At 38.4% G+C, this 25,969-nt stretch overlaps 1 long non-coding RNA gene across 1 annotated transcript in view; it reads right to left on the bottom strand.

Moving 5' to 3' along the window:
* Window positions 1-1,048: 1,048 nt before the first annotated feature.
* Window positions 1,049-25,969, bottom strand: part of LOC129655175 (uncharacterized) — a 60,200-nt gene continuing 35,279 nt past the window's right edge. The window contains exon 2 of the long non-coding RNA XR_008715796.1: window positions 1,049-1,682. This is a non-coding gene — a long non-coding RNA (uncharacterized LOC129655175). The remainder of the gene's footprint in view (window positions 1,683-25,969) is intronic.

Raw genomic sequence — 25,969 nt, 5'->3', positions numbered from 1 at the left:
TGTCCGACTCTGTGCGACCCCATAGACGGCAGCCCACCGGGCTCCCCCGTCCCTGGGATTCTCCAGGCAAGAACACTGGAGTGGGTTGCCATTTCCTTCTCCAATGCATGAAAGTGAAAAGTGAACGTGAAGTTGCTCAGTCGTGTCTAACTCTAGCGACCCCATGGACTGCAGCCTACCAGGCTCCTCCGTCCATGGGATTCTCCAGGCAAGAATACTGGAGTGGGGTGCCGTTGCCTTCTCCGATGAGTAGGTATAGTCATCATTTATTTATTTAGTGGGCATGTGTGCTCAGTTGCTTCAGTTCTGTCTGACTCTGCAACCCTCTGTTCTGCATCCACCAGGTTACTCTGTTCATGGGATTTTTTAGGCAAGAATACTAGAGTGGGTTGCCATTTCCTCCTCCAGGGGATCTTTCTGACCTGGGGATTGAACCCTCATTTTCTGCATTGCAGGTGGATTCTTTACCCTCTGAGCCACCTGGGAAGCCCTTATTTAGTATAGAATGTTACTAATAGCCTTTAAATGTTTCAGAAGAAACCTTCACATTTTATGTACATTTTTCCTTTTTAAGGACTGCATTAACTAAAATGAAGACATTGCTAGATGGGGTGTGTTAGACTTCACAGATTCCTACCACCCAAAATATGGTTATTGTTTTCTCCTTTATTACCTAAGTTTCAGCTTGCCCAACTCAAGGAACACCAAACAATAAAAATACTGTGTAATCCTTGTCTGATATTTTGCATTAAATCATCCATGTTCTTTTAACACTTAGGTTGTTGCTATCACTATAAATCTCTTGGGTCACTCAGTTTTTATCTCAAGTATATACAAATTTCACAAACATTTGATGGAAAGGTTTTTTTTTAATTGTTACTTTCTTAATTAATGCTCAGTTCCTCTAGCATTTTGTAATGATAGTTTTATGCTAAATAAGCATCAGGCATTGTGTTAAACTATTTTCCAATGCATGCTTCCAAACATTTGTGGATAAAGTCTAAAATGGATTTTGAGTAGAGGGTCTTAGGAAAAAGTATCACTAGTATCCCTCCTCAGCTAATTTAGCCAAGTACATTCCACAACTCTTCCAATCAGTATATTAAGCAGATGTGGTCTTTGTCCACCTAGTAAGTTGAGTTAGACCTTTCAACACTCTGCAGTCTTTTTATCACTCAGCTGCCAAGTTCCCTAGGGTAATCATAGACAGCTTGTCAATTTAATTGCAAAGAAACAGGCTTTCTTGTGACCATTCCAATTTTAGCTGCTACTTTAAATTGTACATGATAGTTCTTCCATGCTGTCTGCCCTTTAAACAGTGTGGATCTCTGTAAGCCTCTTAATGGTGATGGAAAGAAGAGGCAAGGCTGAAAATCTGGCTAGCTGATAGAGCCTATAACATGCATTTTATTAAGTTGCTGCTTTCGAAAAAGAAGCTTTTCCTTCAGTCCTGTATGTTGCCATTACAATGCCAACGCTAAATTATTTATTTTTTCTTTTCAATGTTCCACTTTCATGCATATTTTCTTCCTTTCTGGGTGATAGAGGATTCATAGGCCATCTGGCTTCTGAAACATCTGGACACTGAATTTCTGCAGAAGAGAATCAGAGGGAAGAGACGATCACTGGTATTTGGTGTCTCCAGAGAGATTTAAATCAACGATGATATTTTGGTTGTCTCCCTGTTGGAAAGTTAACACAAAAAGTGAAAGGAAATAACACCACATCACAGGAACCCAAAGTCCCATGAAAACTAGGAATATATAAGAAGGTAGGACTTTTAGATATGAATTTAGGTCAGTAACTATTTAGTTACCCTGTATCAAATATCTCTATGTTAGACACCATTTCTACAATATCCCCCATTTTTTCAATTGCCATGAATTTTTGGATTTAATTTATTTAGATATAATTTTTAACAGTTATAAATTTAGATGGTATATTATTGAGCACAACATATTTTGCCTCAGATTGTGTATAATTCAAATCTATAAATTTTTTTTAATCAAGGGCATGCTGCGGTTCATGGGGTCGCAAAGAGTCGGACATGACTGAGCGACCTAACTGAACTGAACTGACGTGTATGTTGATATGTTCAGCTAGATAGAAATATTTACCCAAATAGACTGGGGCACTATTTGGGTAAAACAAGAAGAGTTACTTTTCTAAAATATATAGAAGAAAATTAGAACAAAGAGAGAACAGTGATTCCCAAGACAGCTCAAGTTGCAAGCTTCTGGACCCCAAAATCCAGAAGTAAGATGATAGCACAGGAGGGAGAGAGGGTCTCATCAGAACTTTAGAAAAGTTCAACTGCCCTCCAACAAGCTCAGCCTTGAGCGCAAGCACGTGGGGGTGTGTGTGTGTGTGTGTGTGTGTGTGTGTGTGTGTGTAAGGATTGGCATAGAGACAGAGGTTGCTCTGGAAATGCACAGGGGTCACCTCTTCTAGACTATCAGTCTTGGTGTTATACCACATATAATGTGACTATGCAGTTAGGTACAGTCAATCATGCTGCTGCTGCTGCTAAGTTGAGTCAGTCATGTCCAACTCTGTGCGACCCCATAGATGACAGCCCACCAGGCTCCCCCGTCCCTGGGATTTTCCAGGCAAGAACACTGGAGTGGGTTGCCATTTCCTTCTCCAATGCACGAAAGTGAAAAGTGAAAGTGAAGTCGCTCAGTCATGTCCGACTCTTAGCGGCCCCATGGACTGAAGCCTAGCAGGCTCCTCCGTCCATGGGATTTTCCAGGCAAGAGTACTGGAGCGGGGTGCCATCGCCTTCTCTGAGTCAATCATGAGCACAGTGTTAATCACCGTCACTTTCCCCCATTAACATAGCCTGGTCCACAGCCTTCCTTGAAGTTGAGATTCAGAACCAGAACAAGGGCTAGTTTCCCAGATTGTCCAGCAACTCACAACAACAAGCCCTTAGATGACTCTTAAAGTATCTCTATGTTCAAAGGTACTAGACTTAGCTGCCAGGCAAGTGTGAGGAGATGTTTAGATCCTGTGATTTATCTCCCATGCTCTTGCAAAATTATTTTTTTTTCTTTCACTATATTTTCTCTGGTAAATATTTGGGCTCTTAATTAATAGATGTTCTTTTCCCAAAATAATTGAAGTTGCTACAGACTACTCTTTGAGAGATACACATTTGAAGCAACTAATCTCATGCACCTTTCTGCTATTTTCCTGAGTATGTGACACTCTGCCATATATAAAAACAGAACTGTCAGTTTAAGTTGATTTCTAGGAAGCCAACAGTAAAACTGTAGTAACTATTCAAAAGAAAAAGAATCTAACTGTAAAATTTAAGTAACTATTTTTTAATTAGTCTACCTACATTTAAATACAATAACTCTCAAATAAGGGACTACAGATATATTCTCTGGTTTCTGCCGGCTCATTGTGTCCTTAATTTCCTCTAACTGCATCCTCGCTGAGCCCCACAATGAAGCACAATATTAGATGTTCAATTGTAAGATATCAACCTTGTATGAAGAGAATGAATAAAAAATGAAGTTCTTAGCTGTGATCTATTTCAGATTAGCAATTTTCATTTATAAAACTGTTTATTTTACTTTGTCAGCTTGAAGGTCAATCTAACTTCAAATTGCATTTTGCAGAATTTCAACAAAGATATGAGCCCCATCTCTGCTTCCTTTAAAACTAAAGGTAAAAAACTGAGTCTTAACTGGGATATTACACAGAACTTTATGAAATGGACCAGATCATATTGATATAAGACTTGCAAAGACAGTTCACTTTGAAGTCAAAGTATCAGAGCTTGGACAGTGTGGTAGATGGCATTGGGGTTAGCAGGTATTAACTGAAGACAGTAACCCAGGACAAGCTGTAGGAGCAAATTCAATGAAATAATTGTCATACCCTAAGGAAAGAATAAACAACAATCATAATAGCTACCAATATGATTGGGCTTCCCAGGTGGTGCTCCTGGTAAAGAACCTGCCTGCCAATTTAGGAGACATAAGAGACATGGGTTTGATCCCTGTGTTGGGAAGATCCCCTGAAGGAGGGCACAGCAACCCACTCCAATATTCTTGTCTGGAGAATCCTACTCACAGAGGAGCCTGGTGGGCTACAGTTCATAGGGTCGCTAAGAGTCAGACATGGCTGAAGCAACTTAGCATGCAGCATGCACTTTAAATACTTTACATGTATGAGGGACTATTCTATGCATTTTAGATAGATTATCTCCCCACATTTCTACAATAAATTTTGAGGTAGATACTGTTTGTTATCACATCTTACCAATGAAGAATCTGAGGGACAAGGTGGTTAAGAATCTTAGCCAAGATCACACAAGTACACAAGGGAGCACAGATTCAAAACCAGGCAGAAAAACTCCAAAATCCGTATTCTAAATGACAAGGCTGTGTGTATATGCCTGTAAAGGATATGATGAAGGCCACCACTAAATATGCTCTGATACTGACCTACATTTTTAAAAATCTCCAGCCCCTCTTACATATTCCCATAGCACTTCAGTCCCTCTTCATTATCTCACACCTACCCCACTTGACTATAAGCTTCACATGGACAAGGACCACCATGTCTGTTTCATTCACTTCTATAGTGTCAGTGTCTAGCACATTACCAGACCTGCTGTGGCCTTTTGATTAATATTTACTGACTAAATATTTAATAAATAGATTTAGTGAGTATTTATTAAAATACAATTTCTTGTGAGACACTGCTCACTCTTCAGGGTGTTTTTAAATAAGACCACAGAGTCTAGCAAAGAGAACATGGGATTCAAATACAAATAACAGGTTCTTGGCCAAACACTGCAACATCCCACTTCTGTGGTCTTGGACAAGCCACTAAACCTCTAGAGTCTCAATTTTATCATCTGACCAGCAAACACAATAAAGATACATTTCTTAAGAAGTCTTTGGTGCCATACAAATTATCATCATTGAAACTATGGGTTCTTGTAGCTGATGATGAAATATCTATCAAGATAGATACAAATAAGAAGGCCAACTCATTGTGTGTTTGTGAGAGTTTGTGTGTGTGTCTGTGTGTGTGTATTCTGGGGACGGGAACACAAAATAGGAAACCACAAATGCTAAATGCCCATTTCACTGACAAGACCCAATGTCCTCAAACTTGGCCTGAATAAGCCCTGGGGGCTTTTCTTGTTAACGGCTTCCCTGGTGGCATAGTGGTAAATAATCCACTTGCAATGCAGGAGACACGAGACGAGGATTAGATCCCTGGGTTGGGAAGATCCTCTGGAGGGGAAATGGCAACCCACTCCAGTACTCTTGCCTGGAAAACCCCATGGACAGAGGATCCTGGTGGACTACAGTCCACAGGGTTGCAAAAGTCTTACACAACTGAAGCAAAGCAACTTAGCATGCACACTCGCTTTTCTTGTTACATACACCTTCCGGTACTTGTTCTGAAGTAAACAGCAGCCTACGTATGCCTCTGGGATTACAGCATTTCCTGCTTTGGGTCATTCTGCCCTTTAAGACAGGCTGGATCTTTAACCATTTTTAAATGCACCCCAAATTCTTTATCCAGAGGTAACTTCCCAAAGGCATCTTAGAGCTCTGACTCAAGCAGACCTTCTCAACGCTGCAACCATGCTTCCTGAAGATCTGCCTCCTCTTTAGGCGAGCTTATTTAAGAAGCAGTCTTTTGTCTCCGGTAAAATATACTTCTGCTTTTTGGTTACTTATCTTCCCTTTCTGAAAGGCCAACCTCAGAAACTATTGTGAGATAAAATTATAGATACACTTTTTCATATGGAGTGAGCCCAGATTTATTTTTTCTTTGACAGAAATTTTAGTAATCCCCACAGACTATATCAGTTCAGTTCAGTTCAGTCGCTCGGTTGTGTCTGACTCTTTGCAACCCCATGAACTGCAGCACACCAGGCCTCCCTGTCCATCACCAACTCCCGGAGTTCACTCAAACTCACGTCCATCGAGTCAGTGATGCCGTCCAGCCATCTCATCCTCTGTCGTCCCCTTCTCCTCCTGCCCCCAATCCCTCCCAGCATCAGAGTCTTTTCCAATGAGTCAACTCTTCTCATGAGGTGGCCAAAGGACTGGAGTTTCAGCTTTAGCATCATTCCTTCCAAAGAAATCCCAGGGCTGATCTCCTTCAGAATGGACTGGTTGGATCTCCTTGCCATCCAAGAGACTCTCAAGAGTCTTCTCCAACACAACAGTTCAAAAGCATCAATTCTTCCGCCCTCAGCCTTCTTCACAGTCCAACTCTCACATCCATACATGACTACTGGAAAAACCATAGCTTTGACTAGATGGACCTTTCTTCGCAAAGTAATGTCTCTGCTTTTGAATATGCTATCTAGGTTGGTCATAACTTTCCTTCCAAGGAGTAAGCGTCTTTTAATTTCATGGCTGCAATCACCATCTGCAGTGATTTTGGAGCCCCCCAAAATTAAGTCTGACACTGTTTTCAGTTTGCCCTTCTATTTCCCATGAAGTGATGGGACCAGATGCCATGATCTTAGTTTTCTGAATGTTGAGCTTTAAGCCAACTTTTTCACTCTCCTCTTTCACTTTCATCAAGAGGCTTTTGAGTTCCTCTTCACTTTCTGCCATAAGGGTGGTGTCATCTGCATATCTTAGGTTATTGATATTTCTCCCAGCAATCTTGATTCCAGCTTGTGCTTCTTCCAGCCCAGCGTTTCTCATGATGTACTCTGCATAGAAGTTAAGTAAGCAGGGTGACAATATACAGCCTTGACGCACTCCTTTTCCTATTTGGAACCAGTCTGTAGTTCCATGTCTAGTTCTAACTGTTGCTTCCTGACCTGCATATAGGTTTCTCAAGAGGCAGGTCAGGTGGTCTGGTATTCCCGTCTCTTTCAGAATTGTCCACAGTTTTTTGTGATCCACATATAGCTTTCCTAAATCAGTCAGTTTAGGAAGTGTGTCTGCATTTGGCAAGTGAATTTAAAAATGGATTCTCATTTTATAATAATCCATTTATAAGTAGAATTACTTATTAAAACTATTTGATAATTTTATGCTTACCTTACACCAATTAGGAGTCCATTCAGGCCCATCTGAAACCCACAACTTTTAAAATATTCTTGATGAAACGAGTTGTCAGTCCAGGTTCAATGCACAATACTGGATGCTTGGGGCTAGTGCACTGGGATGACCCAGAGGGATGGTATGGGGAGGGAGGAGGGAGGAGGGTTCAGGATGGGGAACACATGTATACCTGTGGCAGATTCATTTAGATATTTGGCAAAACTAATGCAATTTTGTAAAGTTTAAAAATAAAATAAAATTAAAAAAAAAAGCATGAACTTCCTATCAGAAAACAAACAAACAAATTTTACTATTAAAAAACTATGAATAATTCTTTGTTATTAGATATAATAGTAGCTGACATATTTTTTAAATCGTAAGCATTGATAGTATAAAAATAGATTTTAAAATTGCAAATAAATCTTTTAAAATGACCTATGTAGGGATTCTTAATGTGGTCCATGCATAGAATTAAGAAAGTCCCTGAATTTGGATAAGAACAAAACTTGCATTTTTATTCGTATAACCTCTAATTAAAATGTTGCATTTTCTTTCATTATGAATGCCAAGAACCAGTCACAATAGTATTAGCAATACTTGTGATTTTGTCACCAATAAAAATCACAAACATTTAAAATTACAGTTACTGCAGGTATTTCAAAATATTATTTTTATGCACCACTACATCAGAATTATGCTAAAGCTGAAACTCCAGTACTTTGGCCACCTCATGAGAAGAGTTGACTCATTGGAAAAGACTCTGATGCTGGGAGGGATTGGGGGCAGGAGGAGAAGGACGACAGAGGATGAGGTAGCTGGATAGTATCACTGACTCGATGGACATGAGTTTGAGTGAACTCCGGGAGTTGGTGATGGACAGGGAGGCCTGGAGTGCGGCGATTCATGGGATTGCAAAGAGTCGGACATGACTGAGCAACTGAACTGAACATCAGAATTATGGTACTTATTAGACAAACTAGTAGAGCATATTATTTAATGTATTAATAAAGAAACACATATTTCTAGATCACAATATTTCAGTATTTTGCTAACCACCTCTCCATACAATTGGTTTCTATTGTAATGTTGTATAATTTACATTATGCATTTAAAAACTTTACTCGGAAAGGGGGTCCATGGGCTTTACCAAATTGCCAAAGGGTCTTTGGCTCCAAAAAAGCCTTATGAACCCGTATTCTAAAACCATATTAAATAATTCAGAGTATGCTATAGACTGGATTTATTAATATCTCCCCCAAATTCAAATTCACGTGAAACATTAACCCTCAATATGACGTATTGGGAGACAAGGCTTTTGTAAGAAATAATTAAGGTTAAATGAGGTCATTAGGGAGGAGAGGTGATCCAATAGTATTAGTGTCCTTGCAAGAAGAGATCACAGAGGGCATTCAAGCTCTCTCCTAGTGAGGGCATGAGATAATGGCCATCTACTAGAAAGAAAGTTCTCATCAGAACCTGACTATGCTGGCACCCTAATCTTGGACTTCCAGCTTTTAGAACTGTGAAAAAATACATTTCTGTTGTTTAAGCAACCCAGTTTATGATATTTTGTTTTAGCAGCCCAAGCTGACTGATACCAGCTTTTTCCTTTTTAATACTTCCTTGCTATTAATACTTCTTTTAGTTGCAAATCTGGGTGCTATTGGAGAATTCACTGTACTCCTTCACCAGGATTCAAGACTCAGAGTTTCTTTTAAGAAAAAAGTTCTCTGAGTTGCTATTTAAATAAATATCACAAAAAAGAACCAATCTACTGGACAATAATAAACCACATTTTTCCCTGGTGGCTCAGATGGTAAAGAATCTGCCTGCAATGTGAGAGACCTGGGTTCAATCCCTGGGATCAGGAAGATCCACTGGAGAAGGAAATGACTATCCACTCCAGAAAATAAAATATTAGATAAATAATAGAAAATAATATTTTAAATACAGTCATCATTAGTGTCAGCTAAGTAGGTGGCAATTGCTGAAACAGCTATTAGTATCTACTTCCATCAGCAACATTGTTTTTACAAGTCCTTTGTGATTCAACTCCCTTCTGAGATGCTCAACAGTTCCTTTATACAGTGACTTTGCAGGCCCCTGTCCCACAGGGAACTCCACAATTCACCCAGTTAGGCATTTGGATATCCCTGACTGTGTCTAATGGTGCCAAGGATTTTTGTTAAGGACCCATATCCCTACATCAGTACTTTTAACCAGTTTCAGGAAACACACCACACCATTTCTGGTTAACCTTAAAACAATCACATTAAAATAAAGAGGACTGTCAGTAGAGCAATTTTATAAATAGCTGAAATTAAACAGAGCAAGACTGGCAGTGCTAATACATAAGCAAAGAACTGACTTCCTGCATTTCATCGAGAATTCCTGACAGCAAACTGCAGTACGTTTATTATACATTAATTCAACACAGCATTCAAAATGAATTTATGCCCTGGCTGAAGGGTGTAATATTGAAACTAAGTATTATTTATTGTCTTAATATTAGTAATAACCACACTAAAAAAATTGTGTTAACAATTCAGAGTGTTTAGAAAGCTAAAGATACCATAGCTCTACTTACCAATCAACTGCTCTTGCTTTAATTTATGCAAGTGTAGCCTATAGCTAAGAGCTTTGTATATTTGTTTCCCCATGGTATTAGTGCTCAAAAATAGGACACTCTTTCAAGGGCACCTTATAAACATAGAACTATAATTTATTTGGCAAATTAAAGCTCATATAAAATGTGCACACAGAGGTACAGATTAACATATTTAATTTCAATATTACCTGCAAACCTATTTTTTCCCATACACTGTTCTAATTAGTCATATAAAATCGAGTCTATGTATTATAAGCAATTATTTCAGTGGAAATAGAAACTGGATCTGAGTTAAATATACTGTAAAAAGATATCACTTTTATGGAAATGAATATATCCATTTGTATCTAGAAAAATGTGTTCTAGTTAAATGGCATGAATATGTTGAGCACTCAAAACCTGATTGCAGGAAAAGTTGAGATTTTTATGATTTAATAATATAGAATAATATGCAATCTTGATAATACACCAATATTTATATTTTGATGATATTTCTGAGTTTCCAAGTCCCTCGTTAACTATTATATTCACTTTATGCAGTGGAATTTTTCCTATTATGAATATTCACTCCCCCTACAGTTGAATGTGCAAATTGTTCATGAACATTTTATTTCACAAATGATTCTTTTCCTGTTAAGCCTGTACTAGGAATTTTAGTGGTGTAGGTATAAAGCTTATGTTGCATTAAAACTGTTGCAAATTGATGTCAATAAAATATTATGCCTATAAGTAAGTAGAATCTATAACTTTAGTGGCAGGATGGTTAGGCTTTCTAAAAGTTGTCATAAACTGACATAAAGGCTTCACCACTTAAGATTTTTGAAAAGAAAAGAATTAAATTGAAGCCACTTGACCTAACACAGGACATGTGACTGGTGATGACCTCAGACTATAAGCTTTCATTCTCAGGTCTTAGGTCAAATGTAACCTCCCCAGAGAAACTTCCCCAGAACCCCTGACTTCAGATGGTTCTGCTGCACCTGCCCAACCTACTACCTCCACCTGCCTATCTGCCATGTTCTTTCATGGGACCAATCAAGAATTTAGCACTGCTCCTTGTACCAAGAAGGGGCTCAACTACCAGTTTTTTGAAGGAATGGATGAGCAAGCTAATGTGATTTTTCTTTAAGACATTTCTATAAGATGATTTAGTATCTAGTTGTCAAGAAATCTTAGATTTCTAAAGAGGTTTTTCAGATTTTCCCTTTGATTCAGGATTAGCTGTCCATTATATTCACACACACACACACACACACAAAAGCAGCCTAGAAGAATCATGTCCTTCCCCTTCTGTTTACCTATCCAAACATGAGAATCTTCCTCACAGATTTAAATCATACTGTGTGAGGCGAGCTCGCAGAACTCCATCATTGATATCCTGTTGTTTTTACAGCTACCCCTTGGGCCCAGGTAATGTTTTCTACAAAATACTGTAAACTTCCACAGCTCACATATACCTCTCTTCCGTGCTAACTACGCTAACACTCATTGCTCCCAGCCCCCTGGAATGGTTTCCTACTTTGGGCCAATTACAATTAACAAGTCCAGTTGGCAAAACACTCTAAGATTCACTGTCCTTATTCACTTCTGTTTAAATGTTGCCAACTGTAAGTCTGTCCAGCTTCTAAAGACTTTCAGAAAAGGCAACCCTACAAAGTCATTGTAATGTATTCTAATGTCAAAATTTTTTTCCGCCTACCTCTCCTTAATTCTCAGTGGAGGCTTTTTTTCTTTTAGGATTCTATGGGTAGATAGAAAACAGCTTGTCACCACTCATTAACCATGACCTGTTCCAACAGTAAAACACAGGACAAACACGACCAGCTACCCAGTCTTTTCCGTATCATTCATTATTTTACATGCCTGCTTCTATTCTTTCCAATTTAAAAAGGTTTTTGCAACTCTCAGTCTGAGGGTCACACCACCAGGCACACCATACCTGGTTTCTATTATTCCTCCTTGGTCTTTTGTGTTTCTTTTTATGTTTTTTGTATTTCTTTTTATGCTTTTTTAAGTAAAATAGTAGCAATATTAAATATTACAATCCTACCTTGTTTTGGTTTGCAAATTTTCCATTCATCCTGCTTTCTCCCATGCCTCTCATATACATTTTAAGCAGAAACTTCTATTACACTGCCCTTGAAACACTCATTATTAACTTCTTTCCAGCTAAAGGCTTTTAATATGTTGTTTAATACTTTTTTTCTTAGCATTTTAAATGGCTTCTCAATGCTCTTAAATTCAAAATCCTCAGAAGGCTGGTAGCCCCTTGCTCAGTCTGGCCCCTACGTTTCCCTTCAATCTCATTTCACAATACCTGCCCCTGGCACACAAACCTCTTGCCACACTCTCTCATGCTGTGTTTTGCAAGCACACCAGGCCCCATCCTACCGTAGGTCACTTGCTTAGGCTAGCACTCTACCCTGCTCTCTTCTCCCGAACTCTCCTCCCTTTTTCAGGCCAATTCTTTCTGACTCATCCTTCAGGTCCTTTTGAAAGTGCCACTTTCTGCAGGAAGCTTGCCCAGACCAGCTTATACCTCAGAACCCCATGAAGCTCTCTTTCAGGGCACTTGTTCACAATTGCAATTACACAAGTAGTTCTCTAGGTGTATGTTTGATGCTTGTGGCATTGCAGTCCTACCAGCTCCCTCCACTCTCATCGCCTGAGTCTCATCCATCCCAGGGCTTTAAATATTGTCAACATACTGACCATTCCCAAATGCACATATCCAATCCAGACTTCTCTCCCAAACTCAAGATACATACTTCAAATTTCCTACTTTGACATATGTGTGTGTGCTCAGTTGTGTCCTACTCTTTGCAACCCATGGACTGTGGCTCCCCAGACTCCTCTGTCCATGGGACTTCCCAGGCAAGAATACTGCAGTGGGTGGCAATTTCCTCCTTCAGGAGATCTTCCAGTTGACCTAAATAGACTTTGAAACATATCAAATGCCACATGTCCACCTCTGAATTCTTTACCTTCCCCCCAAACCTGTTCCACCTGCAACCTTTGCTCCATTTCAGTGGATGACGACTCCGTTCTTCCAGGTGCTTGGACCAAGGAACCTTGGAGTCCTTCTCCACACATCTTCCTCTCTGATCTTCATCTAATTTCTCAGAAAATGCTATCGGTAATTTCTTCAAGCTATGTTCAAATTTTGTCCACTTCTCCCTATTGCACTGTGCATTCCCTGGCCTGGGATGCCTCACCTGGATTACTTCCTTCACCTGATGACTGGACTCCTGAATACACTCACTCTTTATAGTCTATCTCAACACAACAGGTGGAATTTTTAAAATCCAAGTGAGATGGTCTCACTTGCCAACTTGAAATGCTGCAATGGTTCCCCCGTTTTCCTTCAAAAAGGAACCAAAGACCTTACAACAATCTGTGTTATCTGCCTGATTTTATCTCTTCACTCTGCTCCAACCACACTCAGTCAGTTCAGTTCAGTCACTCAGTCGTGTCTGACTCTTTGCGACCCCATGAATCGCAGCGTGCCAGGCCTCCCTGTCCATCACCAACTCCTGGAGTTTACCCAGACTCATGTCCATTGAGCACTAATCACCTTCAATTTCCTCAAATGGCCAGCCCGGCTCCTGACTTGGGGTCTTTGCACTGACTGACCTTTCATCTTGGAAGGCTCTTCACCCAGCTATCCCCATGAATAACCCCTCAGTGCCTTCAAAACTTCTCTTTTGTTTATTTTTCCATAGCAATTATCACCTTATAACATCATTTATTGGAGAAGGCAATGGCACCCCACTCCAGTACTCTTGCCTGGCAAATCCCACGGACAGAGGAGCCTGGTAGTCTGCAGTCCATGGGGTCACTAAGAGTCAGACACGACTGAGCGACTTCACTTTGACTTTTCACTTTCATGGATTGGAGAAGGAAATGGCAACCCACTCTAATGTTCTTGCCTGGAGAATCCCAGGGATGGGGGAGCCTGGTGGGCTGCCGTCTATGGGGTCGCACAGAGTCGGCCACGAGTGAAGCGACTTAGCAGTAGCAACATCGTTTATAATCTAGCTATTTTTACATCTATTTATTTATTGTCCATATTCCCTACTCATCTATTCATTAGGTTAGAGATTTTGTTCACTGATATATCCCAAGCAGTTGAAATATAATGGATTCACAACTAATTGTGAGATGTGTAGGGAAACTCCTATACAAGCTGCAGTGTGTAAGTGTTTACAAGGTTGTTTTAAGGATAAATGAAACAGTGTCTGTGAAAGTGCTTTGTAGGCTAAAGTCTCCTTTGATAAATACCTCAGTCTTGATTCTTTTCACAGAAGTCACCAATGTATCAGTCAGTCATGCATTTTTTTCATTTTTAATCTGTGTACATATATGAATAAAATATAATATTATTTAATATAAGCTTTTCTAATAGTGAACAGCATTACAATATTGAAAAACAAAAACCCTTTGCAACCTGTAAAGTTCTACATGTGTGTGATACTGCTGTTACTTTGGAGTAAGATTAAGGGATCTCTAAACAAGGGATGAATTACAAATTTTTGCAGTAACCCTGTACCTTAACTCCAATGACCTTTAAATATACCTCTCTGAAAATAAAGTACCCTATAAAAATAGAAATAAATGCAGTTTCCTTAAGGTTGAGGCAAAGATTGAGGAGATAAAGTTCACTTTTCTAAGAGATATTTTATCTGGTTTGTCATTCTCCATGTGTTCTGAGGGATTCTAGTGGAATTTATATTCAATTTCTGAAGAAATGCTGAGAGTTCTAGATTCAAAAAATCACAAAAGAGGTTGTTGTCTCAATCTCCTGAAAGTTTAATGTTTATGTCTACTTCTAATTTCTGACTTCAAAGTTGATGTAAGTCATAATTTATTGCTACATGTTTCTAAAACATTTGACTATTTTTAGGTCACCTAATTTGCTGAATATTTTATCTTTATTACCCACATATAATAACCATATAGCACTAACTTCAATATTTTCTTGAATGAAAAACATTAATTGGTTCCTTTGAAATGCTTTTCCTTTCTGAATGCAGCTTATTTACCTTAAAAGTAGATAATTCTGCTTTCTCTCTTAAAGACTTTGTCTTATTTGTTTTTATATGTTTGTTAATTGTCATATAATTTTTGAAGTCTCCATCAAGATTGTTATTTCTAAACAAGTTAAGATAGGTTTGTAATAGGTTCATTGTAGTTTAACCCAATAAATTTAGCAAGCAAAATTGAAAGTTTGAGTCAGTAAAGCCAATGTGGGTTATCATTGCCAATTTTGCTATCAAAAGTAATCCATTATGATATAGTTTATTACAAAGTACATTTAGCACATTAATTATTAACCCCAGTCCAAAGCTTTTATGAAAAGCCTATCCTTGATTGCTTTGTTTTCTCAAGTAATTAGATTCCACAATTTTGTAATCTAAGATTAGTATTTGGCGCCTTGATCAAATTCCCAAAGTTCTGTAATGTCTCTTTCTATTGCCAGTAAATCCAGATGGAAGTGGCTTTTAGTGTTGTTATTAAGTGTGAGTTTATTAATGTTATCTATTAAGCCCACACTGCACATTGCCCATGTAAGAACTCTCAAAATCATACGAAAATGATTTTGATAAATGAACCATACAAGTCCAAAAGGTTTAAGAACAAAATGAAGACTCTATTATATAAATTAAAACATTCTGTTGGTGCTTTCAAAGCATCTTGGACACAGAGTTCTGACTCATTAATTATATATTAGAGCACAGCCTCTCATAAGTAAAGTTTTCAAGCTATAACCACAAGTTTCCAAAATGAACTTTAAAATTAAGGGAGGAGGAGAGAAATAAAGCCAGTCTGAAAATAGTAGCTCCTCACATGGGAATAGGGGTGAAGGATGGCTTGGGCCCTGCATCAGGAGGCAAAAATAAGCTGAGCTGCAGGAATCATCTGCTGTTATAGAACATTCCTACACAAGAAGATCAACAGAAAATTAGCAGAGCCAATGCCTACAGAGTTGCCCAGAAAATAACTTTCACAGAGGCCAGTATGTATTCTCTATTGATAAACACCCAGAAAACGTCACTCTATTCACTTTTCTAAAAATTAACTCACATGCTAAGAAAATAAAAAGTAAAATCATGAGGCATTTAAAATGTTTGCATATCCCTGGACTCTTCCTGATATTATTTTCTTGAATAAGTTTGCTTTATAAATCAAGTTGTTCATTTAAAAAGCTAAAATCACACCTTTCTGGGGCTCTGTCTGATGGGCATTGGAATTGGAGATAAGCTTCATAGTTCCCGCCTCCCCTGAAATGTAGACTGTGAGCTCAGTGGAAAGCAGGAGTGCAGATGAAGCATCAGGCAGGGGTCAGGCACAGGGGTCAGGCTAGGTTCTAGCCTTAGGGCACGAGCTAGAGAAGAGGATGGTTTTTACAACAGCATGTGAAGAGCAGCAGGATGGTCCTCAACCTGCATCCCACTCTTTCCCCTGTGTCCAAAGCCAAAACCACAGCTATAAGAACCTGTAACGAAGAGTATATACAAAGGACAAAACCCTGCATTAGTAAAGCCTCTACAAGAAACAGCACACAAGCTGTTGCATTGCCTAAAACCAAGGTTGACATAGTGAGAGGGAGGTCTGTCTCCACTTTGACATGGGTCAAGGAGCTGGCATGGATGCATGGCTAAGGCCATATCTCAAGTGGTGGTGGCATCACAGCCTCCTCCCAGGCCTAGGCGCACCATCTGAGAGCAGAAAGAGATGATGTCACAATGTTGGAGTATAGAAGATCCACTTCCTTTACCCCTTTCCCACCAAGGACTTCCTACAATCATCTGAAAGGATTCCCGATTCTTCAAGGTGGAGAAGGAGGAGTGGAGGTATCGAATCGAAATTTACTGTTTGACTCTCCATGGAATCCTATTACACACTCTTGACTGAGTGACACAGAGCATTAACGCTGCATCCTCTCCTTTGCTTCTGGAACACATAGCATCCTTAGGTGCACCTCACTGAGCATTCAACCTAAAAGGTGGAGTCCAAACAGAATCCCCAGTTACGTCAACACATGGCTCGCAGAAGTTCCATGATGGAAAAAGACTGGCGAATAGAGTACAGTATACCCCTCCAAATATATTCCCCCAGTTATCTATACAGTAGTGCTCTTTATCTTCAAGGGATACGTTTCAGGACACCCACTGGATGTGCTAAACAAAGGGATAATTTATGTCCCTAGTCCCAGAAGGGAAAAGGAAGATGCAAGATTTTTACATTACTCAGAAGAGTGTGCAATGTAAAATTTATGAAGTTTATTTCTGGAATTTTCAATTTAATATTTTGGGACCATGATTGGCCACAGGAAAATGAAACTGCAGAAAATGAAGCCACGGATAAGGAAGACAACTGCACCTAATAGGTGAAAATCATGTCGAGTAAATGGCTATTTAATAGTTCCCTCCTACCCTGTGATTTGTGCAAATTCTTTAAATCTTCTGTTAAGAAAGTCAAATGCAGATTCTTACCTGCCTCTGTGAAGCACGGCGGCGCATGGCACCACAGTTAAAGTACAGTCATAATAAAAAGATGACCAGTTTTTAAATCTATCTCCATCCTTTGCTTCTCAATATTCCAATCTTTGCTACTTATTGGTAGTTTCTAGGTACAGGTTCATTCATCTTTTAAAAAGTCGGGATTTGTTACTTGCCCTTTATCAGCAGGATTCACTCCCAGAGTTTTAGGTCAAAATAGCTCTGGGCAGCTGTAGGTGACCTCTCTGGCCATCACGCGGATAAAATGGGCCCTCTCTTTTTATTGTGAAGGAACTTGAGATACGACAGTTGAACCGGTGCCTCACCATAAAGTGCAAGGGGGGTGACAGAAAGAGTGACAGACAAATTAAAGAGTAACTTCTGTTTAGCAATTTTGGGTGACAGCACTTAAAATTTTTAGCTCCAGGGTTGTTTAGGAATGACATGTGCTGCTGAGAAAGGCAGTCTACCCATTATAAAAAGGAATTGGTGTGCGAACTTCGAACAAGCAGTTCTCAAAACTGGAAAAAAAAAAACCCTCTTTACATATGTTATTTAAATAGTAACCCATTAACCTTTCACACAGCCTTCACATCATTTATTGCCACATTTCCTCATCAGCCCAAAGCTTGAATCAAGGCACTTGAACAGATTTTATTTCACCAACCCTATAGAATGTCACAAGAAATTGAATTTCAAGTCAAGTCCTTGTTGTTATTATTGTCAACCTTCTCATTGTTCCAACCAATGACCTGTGCCATCACAAAGATCACCTTCTAACCAGAAAAAAGCTTCAAGATGAAGGCTCCCCTTAGTAAGATGCTCATTGCCTGTGATAAACTTGCACTGATCTCGTAAGGGACAGTAATAACTTATTATGTACGTTTTATATACTAGACACGCTATCATCTGTCTCTGGCATATATAATGGACACTCAGTAAATGTGTGTTGGTAGGAAAGAAGACAAAAGAACAAGCTGAGAAAAGAAGGGAGGGAAGGAAAGAAGGAAAAAAGCATCACTATAATTTATGACTTTTATTGAGCATTACTTTTTTAGGGAATTTTAAGAACTTGAATAACAAGTTGTTTAGCAGGTGGAAATATCCCTTTTTTTCTCAATAGGATGTACTGAAGCAGGACTCAAACCTAACGAGAAACACGCCCAAACTGTCTTTTTATTTTTGCTCTTACAGCTTTCAATCATGGGTAACTTGCTGCCAACAACTAAAACTAATATCTCAGAAGAAGTGAGCAACACCGTTTTCCTCACTTCAGAGAAATTTTGAAATGAATCCAGTTACCATAAGCTCCTTGCTTCCCCTTTGCCTTTCTCACTCTGAAGATTTAGAGTCAAGAAGCAACTTGTACACAAGAGATTCTTCATAGATGGTATAAACAGAAGATGAGTGCAAAGGTTCAGGCCAGGACCTAGCTGTCATCTAAAGAGAGGATCAGCTCCAAAGGCTTTTCAAACATTCATCAAAAACAGGTTTCGGAATGTTTTATATGGGTTTGAGCCAGGTTTTTACCTTGTCCATATCCCCAAAAGGATGATCCATCCCAGTGCCAGGGACTTTCAAATAACAATAAAAATTATTTGATTATAAGAAAAAAGGGGACGAGAAAATGACCAGTCTTTAAGGACTCAAACAGAGCCTGAACAACAAGGGGATAGATTGATCCCTTGGAGAATCTATAACATATTACAGATTGCATTCCAACAAGCTGTTTAGTAGGATTTTGTGACTAAGCATGAAGTTGGATTTATACTGTCTCCCATGTCACATTGTTGGGGCACATATATTTTCTCTTCATTATTTCAGCTTTTTTTTTTCCTATGCTGGTGCTTCATATAAGCTCACAAAATAATTGTTGCTTTATAAGCTACAAAAGAAAATGTATGTCCTTTTATTTCTATAGTGTTGGAAGGATTTGGTTGGGGAATGTTATTGTTAACTATTAGTGATCGTGTTGTTATTATCCTTATTCCCAACTTTAAGCTAGTCCTTCACATCCACATAGTTTTCATCTGCAAAACAATAAAGGCAAACAGCCATTCAAAAGTAATTTGTGCTTCTTCCTTTGTTCTCAACCTATTCTGATTCCAAGCTAGTTTCCACTCACCTCCTAACCCACAGCCTGAACTTTCAACTGGTGCTGATGGCTATCTTTGGGGCCTGATACTGGAGGAAAAATCACAATTATCTTAAGAAATGCAGGGGGAAAAGTATTTAAAACCGATTCAAATTTAATTTTAAAGTACTTTAAAAATTAGACTAGAATTCTTAACCTGAAAAATGACATCATCATAGACCATTATAGACCTAATCATCATATTAAATGATAAAATTATAGGATAATTCCCATTTAAATCACCAAAAAACAAGATGCCCACCATTCTCCTATCACTGCTTTTGTTCAATAATATCTTGAAGTCTTACAATAATTAGGTAAGCAAGTAAAATAAAATATATAAAAACTAGAAAAGAAAAAACAAAATTGCCTTTGCCACACCATGATCATCTGTAGAGTATATTCAAAATAACCTGCAGACAAACTAATGAAACCAATAATAGAGTTCAGCAAAGTAGTTAGATAAAAGTAATTTGACTAGTTAACACACTGATTTTTACTCTAGGCCAGGAATAGTTAGAGGTGCTTTCTCTATATTTTTAACTAGTAATATTAACTAATTTAATAGCCACAATCACCTCAGATATGCAGATGACACCACCCTTATGACAGAAAGCAAAGAGGAACTAAACAGCCACTTAACGAAAGTGAAAGAGGAGAGTAAAAAAAGTTGGCTTAAAACTCAACATTCAAAAACTAAGATCATGGCATCTGGTCCCATCACTTCATGGCATATAGATGGGGAAACAATGGAAACAGTAAAAGACTTTATTTTCTTGGGCTCCAAGATCACTGTGGATGGTGACTACAGCCATAAAATTAAAAGATGCTTACTCCTTGGAAGAAAAGCTATGACAAACCTAAACAACATATTAAAAAGCAGAGACATTACTTTGCCAACAAAGGTCCATCTAGTAAAAGCTATTTTTTTCCAGTGGTCATGTATGGATGTGAGAGTTGGACCATAAAGAAAGCTGAGCATTGAAGAATTGATGCTTTTAGACTACAGTGTTGGAGAAGACTCTTGAGAGTCCCTTGGACAGCCAGGGGATCAAACCAGTCAATCCTAAAGGAAATCAACCCTGAATACTCATTGGAAGGACTGATTCTGAAGCTGAAGCTCCAATACTTTGGTCACCTGGTGTGAAGAGCCAACTCATGGGAAAAGACCCTGATACCGGGAAGGATAGAAGGTAGGAGGAGAACAGGTGACAGAGGATGAGATGGTTGGTTGGCATCATTGACTCAATGGACATGGGTTTGCACAAGCTCTGAGAAATGGTGAAGGACAGGGAAGCCTGAAGTGCTGCAGCCCATGGAGTTTCAAAAAGTCAGACACGACTGAGCAACTGAACAACAGCAACAATAAAATATCATATAAAAGCTATAATTATATACACACACACACACACACACACACACACATGCACACACACATACAGCTTCCCTGATGGCTCAGCAGATAATCTGCCTGCAGTGAAGAAGACACAGGAGTTTCCAGCTCAATCCATGGGTTGGGAAAATCCCCTGGAAGTGGAAATGGTACCCAGTCCAGTATTCTTGCTGAAAAATCTCATGGACAGAGGAGCCTGGCAGGCTACAGTCTAGAGTGTTGTGAAGGGTCAGACACAACTGAGCCTCTCAGCATATATATATATGTAATTCATAAATATAAGTAAGAATTCCATGTATATAAATTTTAAAACAAAACATATATACTACTTATTGATAGATATATGCATGATAATACAAGGCATCCATGGGAATAATGAACAACAAATTAAGGACATTAATAATGTTTTCTGGGAGATGGAACAGTATTGGGAGGGCTAGTCAATTATATCTACTATTTAATATTGTAATTTTTAAATCTATAGCAAAAAAATTGGTAAAATTTAAGAGTTAACAGGAGAGACGGGTGGGTGTTTGTTGTAGTCTTCTCTATACTTTCTGGGTGCTGGCATTATTTAATCTAAATAAAAAATGTTAACGTCTGTTGAAGTTGGCAGGAACTCAATGTCAGTCTAAGTCCTAAATTCAGCACTTGCTGTTAAAATTTAGAGTCTGCCATCAAGTTCTATAAATAAGATAATAGAATGTAGGAATTATACTTAATCCTCTAATTACTCTCAGCTTTAATCAAGCCTTTATTAACATAATGTGTCTAGCTTGGGGTCTTAAAACCTGAGAGGGGATTTAGGGAAGAGTAATCAAAACAATGAAAAATAAGTAAGTGATAGAAGGAAAGGCAAAGGGAACTGGGATGGTTTAGACTAGGGAAAGAAAGCAAAGGGGGAAATGTATTGAGGAGGATGAACAGTTTCCTCCTTTTATAGTGATGTCTGTGCCTCAAGTAAGGCCTGAATAAAATTAGCTGTTTTAGTTATCTAGTGCTATGTAACAAATCACTCTAAAACACAGTGACTTAAAGCAATAGTAGTCATCTATTCTGCTCATGAACTGTCATTTGGTCAGGACTTCAGTGAGGATGGCTCCTTGCTGCTACACGAGGCATCAACTGCAACAGCTCACCTGCGGTTGGATCATCCACTTGCACAACTCACACGCTAGCAAGTTAGTGCTAGCTATTGGCTGGAGCTATGCCAGGACTGTGGGCCATAATCCTCAGTCCCTCTCCTTGTGAGGCCTCTCCATGGGTTTCTTGGACTTCTTCACACCATGATGTCTGGATTCCAAGCACAAGAGTCTCACGGAGGAAGTGTGTGACATTTTCATATGCTATCCTTAAAACTCACAAATGGCATTTCGTTGAACTCTGGTGGTCCAGACAGTCACCAAGACCCATCCAGTTTCTAGGGAAAAGGGCATACATTTCACCTCTTGATGGGAGAGTGGCACAGTCATAGAAGAAATTTGGGTGGGAAGATATTGTTGGATTCATCTTTGTAAAATATAATTTGCTACACTGACCCCCTTGCTCAAATCTCTTTCAGGGTCAACTTATTTTTCTTGCTGCTCCCAGAAATAGATCTGGTCATACCATCCTCTTGTTCAATAAGAGAGATTGTTTTCTGCTCTTCATCTTGCAAGTCTTCATGGAGTTAGAAGGTATATAATAACTCACTGAGACTCTTGAAAGATTTTCTTTTGTGACCAAAACTTAGGAAAGGCTGACCAAAAATATTGATGCCTCAGATGGTTTTCCTCTTGAGTTTAGTTAAATAATGTGACAGAACATTCATATTTAATGTAAGCTGGTGTCAAGTCTACATGCAGACATATCAGCAATGCAGGTGAATTTGGAGGAATTCACACAGCAGTATTTCAGTCACACTCTAGACATTCAAGCAGAATGTCATCAACTGAATCAGATTTTTAAATATTTTTTAACCTAAAGAAAGACCAAAGAGGCCTTGGCAAGTTTCCCTTTGATATTCCTTAAGTTACTGGTTTTTTTCAGCACAACAGTCAGAAGTGATGTTTGTCAGTTCAAGGATCTGATAGTTGGTCACACCATTAGATTTCTATTCTCACCCTACCCTTCAAATGCATATATTTCATTTTTGTTTTTTTCTTACAAAACTTGGAAAATTAAGTGTCATTTTTAAGCCATAACAAGTTCTACCACTTCTTTCTTGCTGAAACTGTTAAGCATGCTACCTGAGCAGATACCAACTGGAGCTAACTGACATGAGAGACTAGGATAACCTAGGGGCAAATTTGATTAAGATGGTTCTCGGACTCTACTTCTATTACACTGAATCACATTAAATCTCTGAGAGTCAACCAGTGTTGGCCAAAAAAAAAAAAAAGGGAATTGCAAATAGTATACATGCCTTGATCAGATTGAGAAATGACCCAAGAATTCAGAGATTTAATTCAAGGTTGGTCTAGAGTGAGTCCTATCTGTAGATTCAAACTGTTTTCCCATGTACACGATGTTCTGATATGAAACCCCAGGAAAGTGGTACTACTGAGTCTTTAGTGAGTCATCACATAGGGAAAAAACAAGAAACACTTGTTTATTTTTACTGTTTTTTTTAATGCTGTGTAAATCAGTGAATAAAATTTCACCATAAAAAGAAACAAATTTAAGTCAGTTCTAGTGAGGTGGATGAACCTAGAGCCTGTTAAACAGAATGAAGTAAGTAAAACAAATACCATATATTAAAACATATATATGAAATCTAGAAAAATGGTACTGATGAGCCTATTTGCAGTGCAGGAATAGAGGTGCAGACATAGAGAACAAACTTGCGGAATTGAGAGAGTGGCATTGACATATATGTATATGTGTAAAATAGATAGCCAGTGGGAAGCTGCTGTGGAGCACAGGGAGCTCAGCTCGGTGCTCTGTGACAACCTAGAGGTATGGGGTGAATGGGCGGGAGAGAAGCTCAAGAGGGAGAGGACATAGGTATACTGCTAGCTGATTCACAGTGTTGTACAGCAGAAACCAACACAACATGGTGAAGGAGTTATACTCCAATAATAAATAAATTAAAAATAAAATAAAATGTAAATATGAGAGCCTATAAGAATAGGTTTGATGTCATTGGATAAAGCCTTTGTGGAATTTTTAATAAACCAGATTTAACTGGAATGGTTAAAGATTTTTGTTTTTAAATTGTGAGGTGAAAAAACTAATCCTGATTTATCCTAGAAGTTAGAAGAATCCTTAAGCAATACTTAATAAGTACTTAATGCTATAATTATGATTTATGAAATAGACATCCATAAAAAAATGACCACATGATTGGGGATTATGATTAGTATGACATAATAACAAGTCTGTGGCAGAGTTTAGAAGGTAACCACCTATTTCAGTTGCTAAAAAACAAAAAGATGTGCTAAGAAAATTAAAATCAAAGACATGTATAATTTTCAAATACATTAACTTAATTTGATATCTCTGGGAATAAATATAGGTATAGGATAAAGCCTCTGTGAGTATTTTGGAGAAATACAAAGTTTATCAAAATGGTTAAATGTTTCTAAGTTTTAGCACTTTTCATGTCCTTTTATAAATTCTACTTGATGTGCTCCTAGTTGAGCGATGTAACAACAAAAGGATAAAAATTACATGGAGTCTAATACGCCAGTATACTACTCTAAGTGTCTCTTCAAAGTGCAGTAAGCAAATAAGAGCATAGCTCTCTGGGTGTGTGAGACAACAAGTTGTTTTATGTACCCAGTCATGCAATTCCATCCCAATATTCTTCTCTCCAACCACAAGATTTTCCAGAGAGAGAAAAGGGTGGAAGGATAAACTGGGAATTTGTGTTTACTAGACATACTGCTATACATAAAATTGAGAAGCAAGGACCCACTGAGAGTTGGACCATAAAGAAAGCTCAGTGTCATAAAATTGATGCTTTTGAACTGTGATGTAAGAGAAGACTCTTGAGAGTCCCTTGGACAGAAAGGAGATCAAACTAGTCAATCCTAAAGGAAATCAGCCCTGAATATTCATTGGAAAGACTGATGCTGAAGCTGAAGCTCCAATATTTTGGCCACCTGATGCAAAGAACTGACTCATTGGAAAAGACCCTGATGCTGGGAAAGATTGAAGGCAGTAGGAAAAGATGACAGATGATGAGATGGCTGGATGGCATCACCGACTCAATGGACATGAGTTTGAGCAACCTCCGGGAGTTGGTGATGGACAGGGAAGCCTGGTGTGCTGCAGTCCATGGGGTTGCAAAGAACTGGATGTGACGGAGCAACTGAATTGTATAGCATAGGGAGCTGTATTTGATACCTTGTAATAACTTACAATGGAAAGGAATGTGAAAAAGAATATGCATGTATATCTGAATCACTTGGCTGTATACCTGAAATACTGTAAATCAGCTATACTTCAATACAAAATGAATAAATAAATAATTTTTAAATATCCCTTGCCTTACAGAACTTACATTTAGTTAAAGGATGTATCAATTTACACATAAACAAATAAATATCAAGATTGCAGATAATGGTAACTGCTAATGAAAAATAAAAAGATGAACTAGAAAGTTTCTTGTGGGTGAGAAGAGTAATTGTGGCATTTTAGAAAGGTGATCAACATGATTTCTTTGAGAAAATAACTTTTGAACTAAAGGAATGCGAAATGAATCTTTTTTCATTTAAAATTTCTTTCATCCTTTGTACCATGTTTAATCAAAATAATACTTGTATATGGTAAATGCATATACCCAAAAAGTTGACAATAAAAATAATTGCTGCCCTAACCCATGCATCCTAGGTCCGATTTCAGAAGCATCCTCTTTTAATTCTCCTTTTCATCATTATATGAAAGCCATAGGTGGAGGTTGACAGAGTTAAAATAGGGAAAGATCCTAGGTTCCTCAATGATCTCAAAGCCACTATATCAGCCCTGAAGTTCCTTCTTTCATGTGAGAGAAAATAAATCTATCCTAAGCCTCTGTTCTTCAGCAGTACTAGTTGGGGCATAGACTTGGATTACTGATATTACATGGTTTGCCCTGGAAATTAACAGAGATCATTCTGTCATTTTTGAGATTGCATCCAAGTACTGCATTTTGGACTCTTTGGTTGACGATGATGGCTACTCCATTTCTTTTAAGGGATACTTGCCTACAGTAGTAGATATAATGGTCATCTGAATTAAATTCACCCATTCCAGTCCATTTTAGTGCATTGATTCATAGAATGTCGACGTTCACTCTTGCCATCTCCTGCCTGACCACTTCCAATT

This window comes from Bubalus kerabau, chromosome 6 (assembly GCF_029407905.1).
Source record: "Bubalus kerabau isolate K-KA32 ecotype Philippines breed swamp buffalo chromosome 6, PCC_UOA_SB_1v2, whole genome shotgun sequence".
Classification (NCBI taxonomy): domain Eukaryota; kingdom Metazoa; phylum Chordata; class Mammalia; order Artiodactyla; family Bovidae; genus Bubalus; species Bubalus kerabau.
The sequence above is the reverse complement of the archived record's forward strand: the minus strand, read 5'-3'. Positions and strand labels throughout refer to the sequence as shown.